Source organism: Drosophila yakuba, chromosome 3L (assembly GCF_016746365.2).
Source record: "Drosophila yakuba strain Tai18E2 chromosome 3L, Prin_Dyak_Tai18E2_2.1, whole genome shotgun sequence".
Lineage (NCBI taxonomy): Eukaryota > Metazoa > Arthropoda > Insecta > Diptera > Drosophilidae > Drosophila > Drosophila yakuba.
In genome coordinates this window covers 24,178,587-24,184,036 of record NC_052529.2, presented here as the reverse complement: position 1 = coordinate 24,184,036, position 5,450 = coordinate 24,178,587, and the positions used below count along the sequence as shown (strand labels likewise).

Sequence of the window (5,450 nt, the reverse complement as noted above, 5' to 3'; positions counted from 1 at the left end):
GATTAGGGCCTTTAGCTACGTCATCACTTGTTCGGCCGTTAAAACCAGCGCACTTAGTGTGCACCATTCTATCACATAGCCAACAGGTCATTTTCGACTGCTCAGGCTTTATTACCTGACGGAATTTGGGTTGAAAGCAGACAACATTTGTTTCCATGTTTAATTGGGTTTTGACCACTGTACCAAAAGACAAAATCAGAAAATGTACCGCAAGAGCGCAGTCTGCACTTTAGGATTTTGTATGGAAGAGCGAGAGAGCGGGTGCACCGTGCAGTTAAGTACAAAAACAACACCAGACAGTACAACGGACAACGCACGAAAGAGAGAGTAAACAAAACGCAAAGACAGAAAGAGAACAGATTGAATTAATTTATTAAAATAATGCACTTATCACAAAAGATTCACTCGCGAGGCGAACGGAACTTTAACTAGTACGGTCTACGAAATCGAATTATTAAAGAATTTGTTAAATTTCACCGCTGGATTTAGCAAAACAAAAATAAATTCGGAGCGCAGAAAAAAAAAACACGACCGTTCGCTTTGAAGTTTGAAGAGACGTTTATTCTTTTTAAATATCCATAAAATTTTGCCGATAAATCTAAATCCTATTTCAACTTGCCGTCCCATTCAATTTTGTATAGCAATAAAATTACCAGTCAAAGCGTAGTAACGGCAGTGCGAAACCTGGAGAAGGAGAGTTTGGAGACTCTGAGTTGGCAAAAGAGAGTTTGGAGACTCTAATAGAAGAGAGTTTGGAGACTCTGGAAGAAGAGAAAGAGAGGGGGGAGACTGCGTACTTATAGAAAAGAGAGTTTGGAGAGTCAGAAGGTTCAAAGGCAAATAACGGGACAAGCCGAATTTTGGACCGCGCCAACGGTAAAATCGTGGACTTTGGATCCGGAGACTAAAGACCAAAGGGATATAACGTTAAAGGAGGCCTATATAAACAGGCCGAACGCTGGAAGCGGGACAGTCGACGAGAACAAGTGTACCAGTCAACAACGTAAGAACGAAGTCAGCAGAGGAGCTACAGCCGTGGTAGTCAACAAGAAGCAAGATCGCTACGTCAAGACGTTCGGGACGAGACAAGTCTCCGAATTAAGACGCAGGTGGCTGAGGTCCAGTAGGACGAAGCACGAGTAGCCCAGAGGCATCCAACAGACGAGGCCAAACCAAGGAGGGCACAGAAAAAGCGGCAGGGATTGTGGTGTAGTCCCAGTGAACTCTGTAGGAGACCGCGAACTTGAACCAGGCGATAGCCTAGGTGTGTCCGTGCGATTTAAACAGGTGTGGTACCGGCGCCACCAGTCCGAAACAGACGTGGGGTTAACGTGTTGCTGTTCCACAAGCGTTTGCCTTGGGGATCACAGCCGTTAGCTGCCGTGAGTCTGCGTAAGACAACAACTCTCAGCCCAAGTGGCGAGCGCCCAACAACGAAGGTCCGCGCCACTCAGGACGACGAGATATTTATTTTCTTTTAGCTTGTAATAAAATTTTATAATGTTCTGAAGAAATTTTGAAGTGGCCGCAGCTAGCATTGCTTGGTGATGTAGGGTAGCACTTGCAGAAGGGGTCGCTCTGGCTATTAAGCGCTGACGGTATGAGCGACCATAGGTAGGGTGGGCAGGAGAAGTGCCTCCATAACATCCGAGGAGGTGGGAGAAGGGTTCAGCCGAAGTGAAAGTATTTGTCTTTTTGCTGAATTTATTTATTTGTGTGTGGGTATCTCTATCCCGGTTGTAGCTTGTTGTTGCACGCAACTATTTTTTAATAAAATTATGTATAGGCATTCCGAGATCTGAGCAAGATCATCACCCCCGTCGTCGACGAGCCAAGCCGGACATGTATCTATGGTATCTATGGTAACTCGACAATAAGCAACTTTATTGTAGAGCAAAAGCTCAGTGTAAAAAGAACTATTTAAACCATTGTAAGTTCAAGTTCGCACAGGATCCGAAACAGTTTTATACTTTCGTTAACACTAAGCGTAAAACAATTTCTTACCTTCCTCGCTATTTTTTTAAAGTAATAATATAACATTGGATCAGCTAATAGCCAATCTATTTGCCAAGTTTTTTAAACAACATATTCCACGTTAACTCATCCGAATAGCCTTATTCTTACGAAGTATCAAGTATCAATTTAATATTCTGCCCCAATCTAAACGAAAGCTTACTGCTTTACTATCTTCAGTCCTTTGGGATCCCTGTCCATAGAAAAATTAACAAATTAGATGCAAGAAATTAAAGAAAAAACTCAAAGTTTTCGGCTGTCCCTAAGCCTTTTAAAAATGTTATCAGTCCTCATTTGCACCTTTGTAGGTTAATTATATCATCATGTCAGCACGGTTTTATGAAACGCAAATCAACAACCACTAACCTTTTGGAGCTTACTTTCTTTATAATATAGGTCTTCAAAAATAATCTTCAAACATATCTTCATCTTCACAGACTTTAGTAAAGCATTTGACTCTTATTCATTAACTTTTGGTTAGGAAACTTGATTTAGTAGGTTTCCCTTCTAAATTCGATTTTGAGTTATATGAACGGCAGGACGAAACCGGTTCTCTTTGAAAATTCCCTTTCTTGTATACTCGGTTCCACATTGCTCCGCTCCGTATTACCTTATATATTAACGACCTTCCCTTATTAATAAAACATTCGCGTGTACTTATGTACGCAAATGATGTTAAATTATGGCTGCAGTATATGTAAATTTCCTACCATTCGGTCTCACGATCCGATATAGATAGCTTGCAAATATAGTGCCGTGATAAAGTACTACTCTTAAATGGCTCCTAGTGTAAAGTTATGAGCTTTTGTCGTGTCAACCCAAAACACGCGACTTACACTCTAAGTGCTTGCTCTTTGATGATCTCGGCGTTCTTTTAGGCCCTAACCTAAAATTTTTAGACCATTTTTCGTCTATTGTTAAAAGGGCAGGGGTGTGCTATTATTTGAATAGGATTACTGAGCGTATATTTTTCAGGCCACGGGTAATAGCGAAAGGTAATAGGCCCACCAAAAACGGAGGACAAGAAGCGTCAGCCGCTTGGACTGCATACAGCGAGGCTTATGTTTGACCACGGCAAACGTTTCATGTTGTTGTCATTGCCGATTGGCAATAGACAACGCTCGTCAGTTTTTTCTTCATTTCGCTTTTGTGCTGAAACCTTTTGTTTGTCTCGTGCATTTTTAATTGCAAGCATTGCTATGTTTGCTGGCCAGACTGTTGTTATTGATTTTGATTTATATTTGATTTGCGAAACAAAGTTTGGTATTACTTCAGATTTTCAAATCGAAGTCTGAACCTTGTTGTGGAACGTGTTAGAACCAAATAGATTCCAAACCGATCTCAGGATTTTTATCTTTGTATTTTTGAGAACGTTTATCTTAAATTATAGTTTTTAAGAGTTTTTTTTTTCGGTTTTGTTATTATTTATCTTCTCTCGTTTATTGTTGAGTGTGCGAGTATTCATTAATTCGTGGGCTAGAAAAATTTAAGATAGAAATCATGGAGACAGAAGCTTCGGGGTCAACAAAATGCATTCTCTGCGACAAGACCTTGCTACCTTAGCAAGTAAGTCGTGCAAGATGTGGACATGAATTCCACAAGGAACGCATAGACACTCTGATCAAGTCAAAGAGCAGTTGTCTTGGTTGCAAGACTAAGGGAGACTCCGCTAAGCTGAAAACCCCAACTTCAGCAACATTGTAGCGCAACAAATAAAGGCGCTGCAGAATGATTTGCTATCCAAGCAATGACGGTCTTACTCGTAGAGTAAGAGGGTATACTAGAGGGGTATACTAATATGTAACAGGCAGAAGGAAGCGTTTCCGACCATATGAAGTGTATATATTCTTGATCAGGATTAACAGCGGAGTCGATCTGGCCATGTCCGTCTGTCCGTCCGTCTGTTCGTCCGTATAACCGCTGAGATCTCAGGATATACAAAATCTAGAAAGTTGAGACTAAGCATACAGACTCCAGAGACATAGATTCATAGTTTGTCGATTCATGTTGCCACGCCCACTCTAACGCCCACAAACCGCCTAAAACTGCCACACCCACACTTTTGAAAAATGTTTTGATATTTTTTTATTTTTGTATTAGTCTTGTAAATTTCTATCGATTTGCCAAACAACTTTCTGCCACGCCCACTATAACGCCTACAAACCGCCAAAAACTGTGTTTAAGGCTCTCCTTCTCCCTCTCACTAGCTGAGTAACGGGTATCAGATAGTCGGGGAACTCGACTATAGCGTTCTCTCTTGTTATACCCGTTACTTGTAGAGTAAAAGGGTATACTAGATTCGTTGAAAAGTATGTAACAGGCAGAAGGAAGCGTTTCCGACCATATAAAGTATATATATTCTTGATCAGGATCAATAGCCGAGTCGATCTGGCCATGTCCGTCCGTCTGTCCGTCTGTCCGTCCGTCTGTCCGTATGTCCGTCTGTCTGTCCGTATGAACGTCGAGACCTCAGGAACTACAAAAGCTAGAAAGTTGAGAAATAGCATACAGACTCCCTAGACATAGAAGCAGCGCAAGTTTGTCGATTCATGTTGCCACGCCCACTCTAACGCCCACAAACCGCCCAAAGCTGCTACTCCCACACTTTTGAAAAATGTTTTGATAAGTTTTCAATTAGTCTTGTAAAATTCTATCGATTTGCCAAAAAACTTTTTGCCACGCCCACTATAACGCCTACAAACCGCCAAAAACTGTGTTTAAGACTCTCCTTCTCCCTTCCACTAGCTGAGTAACGGGTATCAGATAGTCGGGGAACTCGACTATAGCGTTCTCTCTTGTTTTTTTATCAATTCAATAAAATTAACTTAAAATATGATCAGATTTAACAGATTGTGTTTAATATTGGTGTTGGCGGCATTTGGGATGAAGAAGATATTGAAAGAGCAGAACAGCAATGGTAAGTAGACTATTTAGTTACAATTATATGATTTGTAATGTAAATTTTTGCCAAAGTAGTTGCCGGGAAAGACGAACAAAGCGACGCGGCCGAGGGTATGCTCACAAATAAGAGGAAAAAATATGGGACATCTTCTGTTTTAAATGTGTATTAAATGTGGCAAAACATATCAAACAAGTGGGAATACGACCAACTTGTCTTGCCACATAAAGAGGATACATCCTAATTTAACAGTAAGTGATTTGCCACAAAGGCAACAGCTGTCAAGTCGGTCATTCATTGAGAAAAAATATGAAACATCGTCGAACCGAAAACAAACACTGGACAGTGCCTTATGCTCCTACATTACCTCAGACTTGCGCCCTTTTTCAGTGCTGGAAAATAAAGGCTTTAGAAATTTCGTAAGCCACCTTGATCCAAGGTATGAATTGCCTTCACGAACCACATTAAGAAACGTTTCGATGGCAAATGCATACGCAGAAAAGAAGGCCAAGTTGTTCGAACTTTTAAAAAACGTAAA

General features: G+C 41.0%; 1 long non-coding RNA gene across 1 annotated transcript; it reads left to right on the top strand.

The window, feature by feature from the left end:
* Nucleotides 1–4,814: 4,814 nt before the first annotated feature.
* Nucleotides 4,815–5,450, top strand: LOC120321546. Its single transcript, XR_005561206.1, has 2 exons — nt 4,815–4,930; nt 4,990–5,450. It is a non-coding gene; the product is annotated as an uncharacterized LOC120321546 (long non-coding RNA).